Source organism: Tupaia chinensis, unplaced genomic scaffold (genome assembly GCF_000334495.1).
Source record: "Tupaia chinensis unplaced genomic scaffold, TupChi_1.0 Scaffold148019_1, whole genome shotgun sequence".
Classification (NCBI taxonomy): domain Eukaryota; kingdom Metazoa; phylum Chordata; class Mammalia; order Scandentia; family Tupaiidae; genus Tupaia; species Tupaia belangeri.
The window spans coordinates 597,152-614,275 of NW_006207869.1; positions in this window are offsets into that span (position 1 = coordinate 597,152).

The following is a 17,124-nucleotide window of genomic DNA, read 5'->3' on the forward strand; positions in this document are numbered from 1 at the left end:
CAAGAGGAGAGGTGGATATACGATTGCAGTGTGACCATCCCCCTGGGGGATGATTTCTCACTTTCTCTCTTTGTGTCCCTGGCAAACACATGTGCCCTATAGCAAAAACATAAGCAAACAAACAATTACAACAAAAGAATTTTGAACATTTGGATTCAACCAAACGGAATTAGGTGTGGGGGCTCGCTCTTGTCCACATAGTTATTTGATTTAATTTTAAAAATCAAATGTAAAAACTGAGAATCAGAACTCAAAGTTCTTCAACTGTAGCTGTACTCTTGTCAGCTGCTGAGCCATTCTTTGGCAGTAATTTTTCTAAAAATAGGTAACATATTTCACATCTGCGATGAAAGCCAAAATATTGTTTTATTGCTTTAATTAGTCCAATCTGGAAGTGTATTTTTACGTATACTTAGGGAACATCCATGGTTCGAAGGGGTCTTCATTAATGCTGGCACATATAAAACCAGATAAGGACAAGACTACTGGCTCATGGCTGTGAGCTGAGAGTCTGAAATGGAGAATGGGATGGATTAACTAATGTCCTTTGTGTGAACACGGCATGGAAGAATCTAATCTCAAACTATGGAACTAAAAGTTAAATTTAGCACACGAGGAGCTGGTTGGTAGTTTAGCAGTAATGTAATGCTTTGTAATGCTGATCCACAGGGGAAAGTTTTAGATTCATATCCAGAGACCTCTCTGAGTGATGCAGGGCTGACTGAAGCTGGGGTGAATGTGGAGTCAAGACCTTGCTGTTTTTTTTTTTTTTTTTTTTCTCCTCTTTCTGTTTCTCTTGCTCATGGAGGAAAGAAAAAAAAAAATTAGCAGGTAGGACCAGAACACAGGTATATATGATAACTAAATCTATTTTGTAGATAAAGACTTGGGCCTCAACCATTCTGAGTGAGTAATTTTTGGTGTTTAATCATTTCTGGATAAGGAGAGCTGGTGTCAAACACAGAGATCGACGAATGATGAGTGGATGTATTTATGTAAAAAGACCAACATGACCAGCCTCAGCCTTGGCCAGGTGCTCTGGATCTGGAAGTCACTGTCAGATGATGCATGAGGGAAAAGGAAGAAACAGGGCTGAGTACAGGACTCTTCAAATGCCAGTGACATAAGCTTGTTCTGCCCTTTTCACTGGTCCCTCCCTTGGTATTGCTGACCACCACACCCCAAGTGCCTAGCACCAGGTCTGACCCATAATGTATATTCAGAACCGACCCATCTACTGAATGAATAAATGAATACAAAAATGAAGAGAGAGCCTATTAAACTGTTCCCCCGTGATCTTCTGAACAAGGGGACGTTTGGCTCATGGAGGACCAAATGCACACAGATTGTCTTGAGCTTGGGTTGCTTAGTGCCATAGGAGAGGAATAGAGGCAGGAAGCCCAATAAGTCACTTTATAGCTGTATTTCTGGTGTTTCTGACTGATGCAGAGGGCGTGAAGTAGTAATGTGTTGGATTCACCGCTGGGAGGATTAAAACAAAAAAGAGAAATAGCCAGTTGGTTGATTCCTTAGAAAAGTGGCTCTCAGCCCAGGCTCTATAGAAATCTGGAGAATTAAAAGGAAAGAGACCCATACCCGGCTCCCTCTAGGTCATGATGAAAAAAAAAAAATCAACAAAGCTAGTGCTCAGAAGTCTTTGGTTGTGTTGAAGCCATGGTACATCTGACCAGGTAAGTTTTCTGGGGTTTGAAGCAGTGGTAAGGGCTGTTCAGTATAGCACGCTGAGAGAAGGAAGTCACTTTGCAATATGAAGATGCTTTAGCCTCATCTTCTCCCTAACTCTATCATTAGCTCTTAAGCCGGAGAGTGGGTGTGGAAAGGTAGCATTCCAGCAATGGGACATGAGGATGAGTGATGGAATTAAGAGAGTAAGTCATGCCAATGTGGTGGCATTATGTTATGATCCCACCCTTTCCACAGCTGGAGGCCTACACAGAGCCCTACCACGCAAGAATGAGTAGTGCTTGGACTTTTCCCAAAGGGGTGTGGTGACATCTTGTTCCCTAAGGTCTTGTGATCCTGTGACATTTGGGAGAGTTTTAAGCATGGAACTGAAAATGGAGCTGCCTTTCCATTCTGCATAACAAACTTCCCTCACTCCATGAAGTTGAACATGTATAAAGCTCCTAGCTAGGAAAATAATCCTGGCAAATGCTGACTCTTTTCACTACGTATAGAGTGAGGGGGATGGGCAGTGATTTTTATTTTCTAATAAATTGATTAATGTGTTAGGTACTACCTAAACTCCTCCCACATCCTGGTAGTGGGGCTATGATGGTGAACAAGAAATAGTTTCTGTTATCAAAAGGCCCAGGGTAGAGGAACAAGGTGGCTAGGTTAAAAAAAAAAAAAGAGAGTTGGAAATACAAAGTAATATGTAAGTGAAAGTTAATATGGAAACTTAAGGAGAGGGCAAAATTCTACCCAGAATTTCTGCTTTTCAGAGGAAGTGAGCCTGGGGCCGAATCTCTAAGGATAAATAGATACTGAGATAGCGAGCAGATGCAGTGGCAAAGGGCACACTAGTTCCATTTCTATATCATGCGAGCTGTTGGGTTGCCAGACAAAAGGAGCCAGAGAGATCAGACACCCAGATTATTGGTTAGAAAGGCCCAGGGACAGGGCATTCTGGGAATCCTAGTTGATAGGGTTCAGGGGCTCTGAAATGAGCCAACCCCTTTTTTGCTAAACATGGATGGAGAGAGTCTCAATCTCAAAGACCAGTAAAGAAACTTAAGTGGGAGGCAGGTGGTGGCATGGTGGTTAAGGTGGCTGGGTCTGACATGGTCAATTCAAGTCCCAGACCCAGTGATTTGGGAACAAACAAATAAAATCCCATCAAAGTTATGTGCATACATGCCCAAAGTCCCCAGAAGAGAATGGAGGATCAGGAATTGTGGTGTGGCCTGTCCCCTGAGTGGTACTTTCTCTCTGTCTCTCTTTCTCTCTCTGTCAAGCATATGTGCCCTATAGCAAATTTTAAAAAAAGAAGAATTAAATGGAAAGGAAATTAAATATTGAAAAAGAAAAAAAAAACTCAAGGAGAAGAATCATCTTTGCTGTCATTATAACTTTTCTAAACTGACCCTCAAAATTGTATTGGGGGACCAGCAGTTGGCATAATGGCTATGTTGCTGGACTCCCACGTAGTTGACTACGGTTCAAGCCCTGCACCTGGTGACTTAAACTCATGCCAGACCCATGTGCATTTGTGCCCAAGATCCTGAGAGGAGAATGGAGGAGAGGGAATTGTAGCATGGCCATTCCCCCTGGGGAGTGATTTCTTGCTTTCTGTCTCTCTGTCTCTCTCTGTCTTTTTGGCAAGAGCACATGCCCTACAGCAAAAGCCTCTCAAAAAAAATTTGTGTTAGGGCTGTAATTCTTTCTTTCTTTCTTTTTATTTATTTATTTATTTTTAGAGAGAGACTACTTAAAACATGTTAAGGGGAGTGACAGAACCACAAAGAACTATGTGGAAACCTTGTGATAGCAGAACTGCTATGGAGTGGGAGGGTAGTGAACCCATTGGAACTGGAAAGAGAAGAACATGGAGCAGGTGGCTCTGTGATGACCTCTGGTGAAGACATCTGGAGAAAACCTCAAAGGCAGGGGTCCAGGGGACAGAAATCCTGACTTGATCCCTCCCCCTCCCTTCTTCTCCTGGGAATTTGAGCACACATGCATGCAAGCCCAGCGAGTTCCAGGCCACTGGACAGGACTCCAACCACAGTCAGCCATGTGGTAGTCCAGTGCCTTAACACCCCTTCACGTCCTGGCCCCTGTAGGTTTTTTTCTTATATACTATATAATTTAGTATCTTTTTTTCTCTAATAAAGTATTTTTATATAAAGTTTTTAAAAGAATTATTTAACTTCATTTATTTTATTTTGACAGAGAGACAGAGCGAGAGAGAGAGAGAGAGACAAAGATAGATAGATAGAGAGACAAAGATAGATAGATAGATAGATAAAGAGAGAGAGAGAGAGAAACAAAGTGAGAAATCAAGCCACCAGGTCCAGGACTTGAGCTGTGGTTTGCCATGTGGGAGTCCAACACCCTTAACCACCACGCCACCTGCTGGCCCCTCCACTATGGTCTTAATGTTTGTTTCCTCCCCTCCTCCCCCATGCACAGAGTCATATGTTAAACTCCTAACCTCCAAGGTGATGTTATTAGGAGATGGAGTCTTTGGGAGGTAATTAGGATTAGAGGAGGTCATGAAGAGATAAGTGGGATTAGTGTCGTTATCAGAGCTCAAGACAGCTTGCTTTCCTCTCTTCCGTATGAGGACACTGCAGGAAGGTGCTGGACACGAAACAGGAAGCAGGTTCTCACCAGAAATGGAATCCACTGGCACCTTGATCTCAGGCTTCCCGGCCTCCAAAAGTGTGCTAAATAAATTTCCATGGTTTATAAGCCACTCGATCTGTGGTAGTTTGTTTCAGCAGCCTGACTAGGCTAAAACAGAGTTACTTTCTGTTATTCTTAACCCTTTAGAAAAACCTTTGACAGCCTTAGCTATCTATCATCCAAAGGAATTAAGGGATGGGACCATGGCCAAGTTGGCGAGAGTTGGGCCAATACTAGCAGATGTGCCTGAGGAAGACTGATTTGGGGAAACGAGGCAGTATCACGCACAACAGCCACCCAAAATCAGATGTCCGGCTGAGATGACAAAGTGAGATTTATGCAAGATGTAAACATTTCCCAAGAATTTCCAGAGATATTTGAAGGTTGTATATTTCATGCAGTTATACAGTATAGGTGTTTGTACTATGAGAGGTTGAGCATAAAAAAAGAAGGTGAGAATGTTCTTTTTCAGTCACCATACTAGGAGATCTGGAACATCAGACTTGCCCATATAAACAGTTTCATAACTTTTAAAGACTTATCTGTCTCTCCCATAGTTTACATTTTTGGAGGATAGAAATAGTATCTGGGTCTTTCTATTATTCTCAACTTTATTTTGTTTATTATCAATCTGTTTGACTTTTTTTTTTTAAATGGAATCAAACTGTTGCTTATCATTTATGCTGGGTTATTATGCAGCACACAAATAGCTATTATTTTTTTAATTGCCAGTGGACAAGTGTGTTCGCCAGAGAAACAGAGAGAGGAGAGGGAGAAAATAACCCCAAAAGGGGCATGGTCATGTCGCAATCCCTTCTCTTCCGTCTTGTTGGGATTTGGGACATGCAAACAAGTGCCTGGCATGTTTTCAAGCCACTAGGGCTGGATTCAAACTGTGGTTGGCAATGTGGGATCCAGCTCCCATAATCACTAAACTATGGGGCTGACCCATAGCTTGGTTCTGTAATACCTTTCTATTTATTTATTTATTTTTGAGAGGTTTTCACTTTAGGTAGTGTGCGCTTGACAGAAAGAGACAGAGAGACAGAAAGTGAGAAATCATCCCTTAGGGGGGATGGCCATGCTGCAATCCCTTCTCCATTCTTTGCTCAGGATCCTGAGCACGCATGCACACGCGCCTGGTGTGAGTTTAAGGCACCGGTTCTGGGACTCAAACCATGGTTGACTACATGGGAGTCCAGCAACATAGCCATTATGCCAACTGCTGGTCCCATCTAATATCTTAAATATAATACATTTACTTGTTTTCAGTTGTAATTGATTTAAATACTAAATTCTATAATAGTGTGTTTTTAATCTTTATAATTTTTGGATAAGGTAACATAAATGGTCCTTTACAATTGGAAAAAATACAGACATCATTTAGCACTTAAACAAATTCATTGCATTTGTTCTAGGTCTTATTTGTTGAGGAGATTAAAAACCACAACAAATCATGATTTCTACATGCAAGAAGACCTACTCCAAGAAGACCCAATCCTTTCCTCATTTTTATTATGAAGAGGGTCAAAATTATGATGTAAGCTAAAATTTTGACCCTCTATAATAGAAATGAAGAAATGATAAGCTAAAATTTTGACCCTCTTCATAATAGAAATTAAGAAAGGATTATCTAAGAGAGATATGGTATAAATCTAATTATACTGATAATAATAAGTATACTTAATAAAATTATATTTTGGGAACCACAAAAAGAGTAATTTATGAACAAACAAAATAAGTAATTATAATTTAGAGGCATATGCATTTTGTTCTCTTTTTATTATTTTATTTCAAATGTTCAATCACTGTACAGCATCATTACAGCTTGTAAAATGAATTAGTCAACAAGAATACATTTCACACCAGCCCAGCCGAAGCTAACATACATGTTATCATAAACAGGCAATCCTCAATTTCTGTGTCCCTTAAATGTCTTGCCTCTTTTTATTTCTCCTTAATTTATTTTCTCTTACTTTCCCCCATTTTCCAGCCTCTTCCTACACTGTCTCCAGTATCTGTAACCATTTTCCATGCTTCTATATCCTCTAATCTTGCAGTTTCTGCCATAGAGTATAGACAATTGGTATATATTAAGTGGAGACATACAATGTCTCTTTTTCATAGCCTGGCTTGCTTCACTCAGCAGTAAATCTCCCATATTCATCCACTTTCTATCAATTGTCAGTGTCTTTTTTTTTCTTTCTTTCTTTTAAATGGCAGTAGTATGCCATAATGTATATGGACCACAGTTTTTCAATCCATTCATCTGTTCGTGGATATCTGTGTTGGTTATATATCTTAGCAATTGTGAAGAATGCTGCAATAAATATAAAGGTGCAAGCACTTTTTCGATTTGAGTATTTTCCTATCCTTTAGGTAGATACACAGGAGTGGAATTGCTCATATAGGGTTTTATGTGTAGATCTTTGAGGAACCTCCGTATTGATCTCCACAGTGATTGTAGTAATTTATATTCCACCAACAATGTAGGAAAATTCCCTTTTCACCACAGCATCATCAGCATTTGTCATCTTTTTTTTAATCTTTCCCATTTTGATTGAGGTTAGGTGGTATCTCATTGCAATTTTGATTTGCATCTCCTTTATGATGAGAGATGTTAAACATTTTTTCATGTGGTTTTTGACTATTTGTATGTCTTCCTCAGAGAATTGTTTGTTCAGCTCATTTTCCCATTTTTAATTGGGTTGATCATTTTTTTTCCCAGATAAACTAATTCAGTTCCCTGAGTATTCTGCTCATCAGTCCTTTATCTGAGGCCTAGTTTACAACTGTATTCTACCATTCTGAAGGCTGTTGATTCACACTAATTACTGTGTCTTGTGGTGTGCAGAAACTCCTTAATTTGATGTAATCCCACTTGTCTATTTTTGAAATTATTGTCTGTACTTTGGGGGTCTTATTTAAGAAGTCTACCTACTCCAATGTTTCCCAGAATTTCCCCAGTGTTTTCCATTAGTAGTTTTATAGTTTGAGGTCTTAGATTTAGATCTTTGATCTACTTTGAGTTGATTTTTGTTAATGGTGAGAGATAGGGGTACATATTCATCTTTCTGCAGGTGCATACCCAATATTTCCAGCATCATTTGCTAAAATGTTTTTCTTTTTCCATTGACTGGTGCCCTTTGTCAAAGATCAGTTGGCTGTATGCTTTGAGATTTATTTCTGGGGCTTCTTTTCTGTTTTCATTGCTTCACATGTTTGTTTTGATGCTAATACCATACTTTCCTGATTATCACAGTTTTGTAATATATTTTGGGGTCAGGGAGTGAGCTGCCTCCTACTCCACTCCTCTTGTGCAGGATTGCTTTGGCAATACAGGGTCTTTCATGATTCCAGACAAATTCTATGATTGTCTTTTCTAAATCTGTGAAGAATGTCTATGGTATTTTGATTGGATTATGTTAAATGTGTCGATTAATTTGGTTAGAATTGGCATTTTGATAATATTAATTCTTCCAATCCAGGAACATGGGATGTTCTTCCACTTTTCTGTGTTATTTTCAATTTCTTTTTAAGATTTTCATATTTTTCCTTAGAGGTCTTTGACTTCTAGGGTTAGATTTATTTCTAGGCATCTTATACTTTATGGTATTTTGATTGGATTATGTTAAATGTGTCGATTAATTTGGTTAGAATTGGCATTTTGATAATATTAATTCTTCCAATCCAGGAACATGGGATGTTCTTCCACTTTTCTGTGTTATTTTCAATTTCTTTTTAAGATTTTCATATTTTTCCTTAGAGGTCTTTGACTTCTAGGGTTAGATTTATTTCTAGGCATCTTATACTTTTTGTGATTATGGTAAATGGAATTACTTTCTTCAGTTTCTACTTGCCCATTGCGTTGGCTAGGACTTCAAGCGCTATGTTGTAAAGGAAACACTTTTTCTGTATTGATTGATACGATCATATGGTTTTTATCTTTCTTTCTATTAACATGGTATATTACATTTATGGTTTTGCTTATGTTGAACCACGCTTGCATCCCTGGAATAAAGCTTACCTGGTTGTAATGTATAATCTTTTTTATATGATGTTGAATATTATTCACAAGTATCTTGTTGAGAATTTTTACATCTATAATCATTAAGGACATTAGTCTGCAGTTTTCCTTTTTTTGTCATCCCTTATCTATTTTAGGGATGAGAGTGAAGGCTTCATAAAATGAATTTGGGAGGGTTTCTTACTTTTGAATCTTCATATTTTGTAGAATTCAGAAGTGAAGCCATCAGGGACTGGACTTTTCCTTGTTTGGAGTTTGTTTATTACTAATTCAATCTCATTGCTTGTTTTGAGTCTATTCAGGTTTTCTATCTCTTCCTGATCCAATCTTGGTAGATTATATATGTCCGGGAATTTGTCCATCTCATCTAGGTTTTCTTGTTTGTATTCTCTAATGATGTTTCGTATTTCTATTATGTCTGTTGTAAAATTGCTTCTTTCATTGTGAATTTGACTTATCTGGTTCTTTTCTCTCTTCTTCTTTGTTAGTCTAGCTAACGGTGTATCAATTTTGTTCATCTTTTCAAAGAATCATCTTTTGGTTTATTTTATTTTCTGTATAGTTCATTTATTTTCTATTTCATTTATTTTCTGCTCTAATCTTTATTATTTTTTTCTCCTGGAAGTTTTTAGATTTTTTTGGTTGTTTTTCCAATTCCCTGAGGCATGATGTTAGGTTGTTCATTTGCCAACTTCCCATCTTTTTCTTATGTACACTAATTGCTATGAACTTCCCTCTTATGACTGCTTTTGCTGTGTCTCATAGATTATGGAAACTTGTGTACTCATTATCATTAGTTTCAATGAATCTTTTGATTTCAGTCTTAATTTCTTCAGTAGTTGTGAAGTCATTCAGAAGTAGGTCATTTAATTTCCATATGTTTATGTATTTATGAGATTTTTTTTCTGAAATTAATATCAATTTGAATTCCATCATGATCACAGAAGATACTGGATATAGTTTCTATGCCTTTGAATCTGTAAAGGCTTGTTTTATGCCCTGCCATGTGGTTAATTTTCAAAAAGGTACCATGAAGTGGTGAGAAAAATGTGTATTTCGTGGTTTTTGGGTGGATGGTTCTATAGATGTGTGTCAATATCACATTTGATTTATGATATTGTTTAAATCCTGTATCTCTGCTTATTTTTTGTCTAGATAATCTGTCCAAAGGAGATAGTGGGGTGCTGAGATTCCCCAACAATTAGTGTGTTGCAGTCTACTTCTTTTAGATCTAGCAGTCTTTCCTTCATATATTTGGGCACTCTTGAGTTGGTACATAGATATTAATAAATATTAGATGTTCTTGAAAGATTAGCCCTTGTACTACATATAATGCCCTTCTTTGTCTCTTCTTAATTTTTGTCTTAAAGCCTATTTTGTCTGAAATCAATATTGTGACACTAGCCTTTGTTTGGTTTCCATTTGAATGGAATGACTTTTTTCAACCCTTCGCTTTTAGTCTATGTATGTCTTTAGCCATGAGGTGCATTTCTTGTAAGCAATAGATAGATGGTTTCTTTTTTCTTTTTTTTTTTCCCCTAAATCTATTTAACCCATCTGTGTCTCCTGGTTGAAGAAGTTAATCCATTAAAATTCAATGTTATTCTTGATATTTCCAGACTTGTCCCTGCCATTATGTTAGCCATTTTCCTGGTTGTGTTTTTTTCTCTTATTTCTGTCTGTCTCCCTTTAATTTTCCTGGTATAGCACTCAGTTCAGTACTTCTTGAAAAGCTGGTCTGATGTTGGTAAATTTTTTCAGTTTTTGTTTATCTGAGAATGTTTTTTTATCTTTTCTTCCTATTTGAAGGACAATCTTGCTGGTTATAGTAATCTTGGTTGAAATTGTTTTTCTTTTAATACTTTGACTTTATCTTTCCATTTTTTCCTTGCTTGCATCATTTCCACTGAAAGGTCCAGTGTTAGCCCAATGGGATACCTTTGTAACTTGATGTTTCTCTCTTGCCATTTTCAGAATCTTGTTTTTATCTGTGATTTTGGGCAATCTGGCTATGATGTGCCATGGAGAGGTTCTTCGTGGGTTGATTCTATTTGGGAACCTTTGTATTATGGAGAGGTTCTTTCTGAGTTGATTCTATTTGGGAACCTTTGTATTTCTTGGGTCTGAATGTTTGAATTCTTCTCTAGGTTGGGAAAGTTTTCTTCCAGGATTTCATCAAGAGATTATCAATGCCCTTATTAAGTTCTTCACTTTCTGGGATACCAATTATTCAGATGTTTGGGTATTTAATCATATCTAGTATTTCTCATTTTTTTGCTGTTTTTTTTTTTTTTTTTTTTTTTTTGGTCTGGGGGGTCTCATTTTTTTGCTGTTTTTTTTTTGGGTCAGAGGGTTTGTCTTCCAGATCTGAGATTAGGTCTTCTGCATGATCTAATCTGCTTTTACTACTTTCAAGGGAGGGTTTGATCTGTATTACAATCTTAAACTTTAGAAATTCTGTTTGATTCTTTTTTTATATTGTCTATATCCTCCTTCAAGTCATGAAAGGAGTTCCTTATCTCCTAGAGTTCAATGTCTCTTTTCTCTTTTCTCATAGAGTCTTGTTGCCATAAATACTCTGAATTCCTTTTCTGACATTTTGGTAATTTCTTCTGTGTTTTCCATGGAGACAAGTTACTGTGTTCCATTGTTGGAGACATATTACTTGGTTTTCTCATACTTGAGACTCTTCTCTGATTTTTAGTCATTTGGTGATTTATTCACTTTCGGCTAATTTGTTGAAGTTTTCTGCAACTGTGAGCTTGTGTGTGTTTCCCTTTACTGTGAGGTGCTTCTGTGCCAATTTCTCTTTTCTGCTGTGTTTTGCAATGTGGTATCCACAGGAGGAGTTTTGAATTCAGATTTATAAAGAGGAATTTTTCCCTTTTTGCAGCTGGTTCAGTGGGGATTGAGGATTTCTCTGAGACTCAGAATATTAGATGTTTGGCTATTATGCACCTAGACCTGTCTAGACCCTCAGTGGGTGGAGGCTGAGCAGCAAAATGAGAAAGTAAGGTGGAAGAACAAGAAGATATAAAACATAAAAAGAAAATAAGTAAATTCTGCTATCTTTCTAGCTCTGGGCCTAGGAGGTGAGATTAGATGAGAGGGACTGTGGTTTGGGGCTTCTTAGTCCTGATGCTGGTCTCCGAAATAGGTAGGGCACCTCAGATGGAGATGCCTCTAGTATACATTTTTAGAAATTATGTATAGAAATTTGCACTTGACAATACTTCATTAGCATGTATATATATTTGATAAAAAACTTCTTTCTTAAAAATGTTCTTTCAATTCAATTTTGTTCTGGTTTTTAAAAATTTAAGGCAATAGCTCAACTTCAAAGCTTGAAAAATATATTTTTCTACCTACATGTGAAACATATTCTCTTCTGAAAAGAGAATAGAAATATATTATTCTACCAACATGCTAAACACATTCTCTTCTCTTCTAAGCCAAGTATACCCACGAGTTTTCATGACTACTTAATTACACTTATAAAATTTCTTAAAACAAAAGGTTTTATAAAAATATTACTATTTATAATAGCTGCCCCATTTCTTCATGCATTCGCTATAGTTTTCAAGAGTTTCGTTACCCCATTGTGTATGCCAAGATACAGAACTTTTTAAATCTTTTTTTGAGAGATATTTTTGCTATAGATCACATGTACTCGCCAGATAGAGAAGGACAAAGAGACTAAAAGTGAGAAATCACCTACCAAGGGAGATGTCCATGCCACAATGTCTTCTTCTCCATTCTCCTCTTGGGATTTTGGGCATGCATGCACAGGTGCCTGGAGTGAGTTTCAAGCCTCCAAGTCTGGGACTCAAACCACAATCAGCCATATGGGAGTCCAATGACGTAGCTATTAGGACATCTGCTAGTCCCACAAATTACAGAACTGTTTTAATATGTTTTGTGTTTGCTGAGAACTTATTTCTTCTTTTTTAAAATTTATTTTTCAATATTTATTGCCAAGTTGGGTACATGCACTCTCTAGAGAGAGAAAGACAGGAAGTCCACTCATGGTCACACCATAATCCCTTTACTTCTATTTTTCCATCCTATAGGATCTTGGGCATGCATTCACATGCACCTGACACATTTCTCAAGCCTCTAGTTACAGAATTTGAACTGAGGTCTGCCATGTGTGATCCAGCTCCCATTGCCCAGTACTTGCCACTATGCTACAGTAGCTTCGGACCTGTGTTCTGTCTATGGTTCACAATAAAGAATATATTAACATAAGATAAATTCTTTAAATATGACTTTTTTTGACATTATCTAAGTACATGGTTTTGTTTGCTTGTTCTATTAATAGTTTGTTTTAGCTCCTTATTTTATTTCATTTGTTTTCCTTCTTCTTTGTTCTTACTTTCATATTTATATTTGAAAAAAATGTTCTTGAAAACTGTAAAAAAAATTCCCACATATAATTCTATATTTGCAGACATTTTGTTTCATTGTAAATATCAAAGAATTTGAGAAGCAGTGTCGTGTGTCTGCAATGGTCTGTATCACACCTTAGAATTTCAAGAGTTTTTTGCATATATTAAGTTAATCTTCCCAACTATCTTTATGAGGAAGGCAGCTCAAGAATATGAGCCTTATTTTATAACAAGAACATTAAATGGTCCAGCCACAGTGGCACAGGTGGTAGCATAATGATCCACAGTGCTGAAAGACACATGGCTGATGGTTTTGGTCCCAAGTTGACTTGAAACATGCTTGGCTCATATGCCCAAGGTCCTGACTAGCAGCAGGGCTGGGGAAAGGAGATTGCAGTATGAGGAGACCTTATTGAAGGTGTTTCTCTCTCTTTCTGGTGTGCATGTGCTCTTTCATACATGTTCTATCATCCATGAAAAAAGCTAAAAAAATATATAAACTAGAGTTATAAAACAAAGAATGTTAAGCAACAGAAAAGTCAAATAATTGTCCAAAATTTTACACTCAGCAAGTAATGATAGAGTCAGGAATACAATTTAGTATTTCTGCTTTTCAGTTTAGTAACTTATCCACAACTCCATTCTTCAGTTAGAATATGTGCTCAGTGGGTTTGTAGATACATGCTTACTGTTCTTGTCTTGTAGGCTTCTGCTCACATTGGTGAAACTTGTAAGAGAAGGAGAGAGCCATGGCACCAGTGTCTCTAGGGAAGCTATTTAATAGGTGGATGAATACATAAATCTGATGTATTGATTTATGTATTCATCTATGTTCTATGTTTTAAAAACCAAACTTTGTTTAGGTATGCAGTAGCTCAGATCAGATGGACACATTGGAATCCATGAAAAGTGTAGGAATGAAGGAAGAATTGTATTTTAATGATACAATTGACACATTCATGAAGATGGAAAAAGGTAAATCCTAATTTATATTAGAATTAGACCTAGGCAGGCCAAGTGATTTTTTTTTTTCCTTTTTTTGGAGAGGGTTTTGCTATAGGGTGCGTGCGCTCGCCAGAAAGAGAGAGACATAGAGACAGGAAGCGAGAAATCACCCCCCAGGGGGGATGGCCATGCCGCAATCCCTTTTCCTCCTTTCTCCTCTCGGGATCTTGGGCACGCACACACACGCACCTGGCGTGAGTTTAAGCCACTGGGTCTGGGACTTGAACCACGGTCGACTACGTGGGAGTCCAGCAACATAGCCATTATGCTAACTGCTGGTCCCAGGTCAAGTGATTTTAAAAAAAATAATTATTTTATTTAACTTTCTTTCTTTCTTTATTTGTTTTAATTTGACCAGAGAGGGACAGAGTGAGAGAAAGAGAGAGAGAGAGAGAAAGTGAGAAAGCAAGCCACCAGGTCTGAGACTCAAACCACGGTCGGCCATGTGGGTGTCCAGCATCCTTAACCACCACACCATCTGCCAGCCCCAAATGATCTTTTGAATGAACACTAAAAACTTACATTAACAATTAGAGTCTGGGGACTGGCAGGTGGTGTGATGGTTAGGTGCTGGACTCCCATATGACCAACTACATTTTGAGTTCCAGACTAGGTAGCTTACTTTTTCATTCTTCCTTCTTTTCTCTCTCTGTCTCTCTGGTCATATTTAAAAATAAATAATAACAACAAATAAAATTAAGTATAAAATGAAAAAAATCAATTAGAGTATAATTGGGAATCATTGACACTTGAGATCCAACACTTTCATTCACTTATTTTTTAAGTACTATTTGAAATCTTTGGCCAGTCAAGAGTTGCTTCAGTGTCTTTGATGTTTTGATCAACAGATTTTGTTCCTGGCTTCCGAAGTGTTGTGTGAGGAAGACAAACTTAAATAAATAAAAAAGTGAACATATAATTAGAAAATTCGTTGAGAGTTAGGAAGGAAGAGAATTGAATTCAAGGACCAGATAATGGCACTGCAGTAATGCAACTGAATCTGTAAGAGTGTCTTGGGTTTGAGTCCTGGAACCTTCTCGTGCATGCTGGGTGTATAAACATGCATGCCCATGATCCAGGCTACTGAGACTGGGAGTAGGTCATGGCATGAGAACCGTATTGGGAATGACTATCACTTTGTGTCTGTCTCTCTCTGTCTCTCAATATATCATGAAAGAAAGAAAGTTTAAAAAAATTAGGATGTAAAGAGGGACATTGCCTATTTTCTACCCACTATGAAGGATGTATTGGAGGGAGACAGGACTGAAATGCCAGGAAGCTAGCATGATGAAACTTGAACTGTACTGCTGGAAAGAACATTGACTTTAGAATCAGTCAGTTGTGTATATGGATGCTGATTTGATCTCCTGTTATTGCCTTAGACCTGTGCATCTATTTTCTCTGAGACACCATTTTCAAATCTATTAAGTGAAAATTAAATGAGTAATATTTAACCCACAGGACGGTGACATGAATTGGGGGTTAATATTTTGCTTCTTAATGAGAGAAAGTATGTGACATAGAGGCCAACGTGTTGGTGACAATGAGACAGAGAAAAAGATATTCATCCTCTCCTCAGATAGCAATATCTGTTAGTATCAACTTAAAATGTTTAAAATGATGTTTTATTATACTAATAATAAGTCCCTTAAAATTGGAAAAAAAAATAGAACAGCAGAAAACGGGAAAAAGAAAATCATCTAACCCCAACGCAATTACAACCATTAATAATAGTTTTTTATTTTTATTTATTTATTTATTTTTGCCATTTTGCACTGGGGAAAACTGCATTTGACAATGCTCACTTGTTAGGAATATTGAAGAAAAATGAAATAACATTTGTGAAAATTTTTGTATAAAGATACTACATAAATATAGTGCACTGTTGTTTTATCATCAGTTTAAAAGCCTCATTACAAGACCAACAGATGGCATAATGGTTACATTGCTGGATTCCCATGTAGTTGTCCATGGTTCAAGTCCTGGACCCGGAGGCTTAAAACTCATGCCAGGTGCATGTGCATGTGTGCCCAAAATCACTAAAGGAGAATGAAAGAGAAAGGATTGTAATGTGGCAACCTTTCTGTGGAAGGGAGTGATTTGTTGCTGTCTCTCTATCTCTCGCTGTCTCTCCAGTGAGCATATGCATATAGCAAAAATATCATTTTAAAAAAAGCCTCATAAAAATGGTGCAATACAAATTTAAATACAAAGGTCCTCTTTAGGGTTGGCCACCCAGTCTTAGTTTGAAATATTGCCCTAATGTTAGGGAAGAGAAGACATGCTAAGAGAACTGAGGTGGTTTGAAAATTATTATTCTAGCAGCTAAGTAGATTTATGGATTTTGAATAAATTATTTTATTTAAGGATAGTGTTAACCAAGGCGACCTAAGGATATCATGATCTATTGCTATTGAGATGCATTGAAACTCATTTCGTATTTTAATGATGAATAGTTAACCTGTGTTTTTGATAGCTGATAACTGGAAGATTTTTCAGACACTGGAAAAGTAATTGGCTGAGAAACTGTGTTTGTGCAGCACCATATAAAACCCCATTGTCTAAGTGACTAATAGCATACCACAGGAAATCAGCATTTGGGCGTAAATGTCTTCCAGTCTTTGGAAATACAGTGTATATTATCCAGTTACTCCGTCTGTGTCATGAAATCTGAAAATAGTGCAGGAAAGACACGTCCCACTTGACCTTTGCAGAATGATTTAATAAAGTTAGCTTGATACAAAAATATGAAAGTGTAATTGCTGATAAAAGCAGAATTGTGGCTTCCTTTTTTCAGTTCCCCTTTTTTTTGGAAACACTTCAGAGACTTTGTTAACTCTTTAATGTTTCTGTAAGGGGTGGTATTTGTCCCTGAGGCCATATTGCCAGCCCTGAAGTTAGGTTCTATTAGAACAGAGATTCTGTATCTCTTAGTTTTTCAATCCCCTTTCAGCACTCATCTTGACATCTTTGTCTATATAATTAGACATGTATGTTTTCAATTGATTTTATGTGTGTACACATTTTACTGCTATCTTGATTGATGTTTTATGGGATAAACTTTCATTGGTGGCCTCCTCCACTTAGCGAGGTGCCAGCGTTTGCTTCTGTATCCACTTAGGGCCCTATCGGTTCCATCTGCAGGTGTAACTGAATATGGTGCTTCTCTTTCTGGTGAAGGCTGGGTCTCCTGGGTTTTCTGAGGACTCTATTACACCACCATTTTACCTGCTGTTATTTATTTATTTTATGGTGTTATTCTGATTAAAATGGAATATAGATCTTCTCAAGAAAATTCAGAGGTTGCAGAAGAGTTTAAAGAAATTTCTTCAT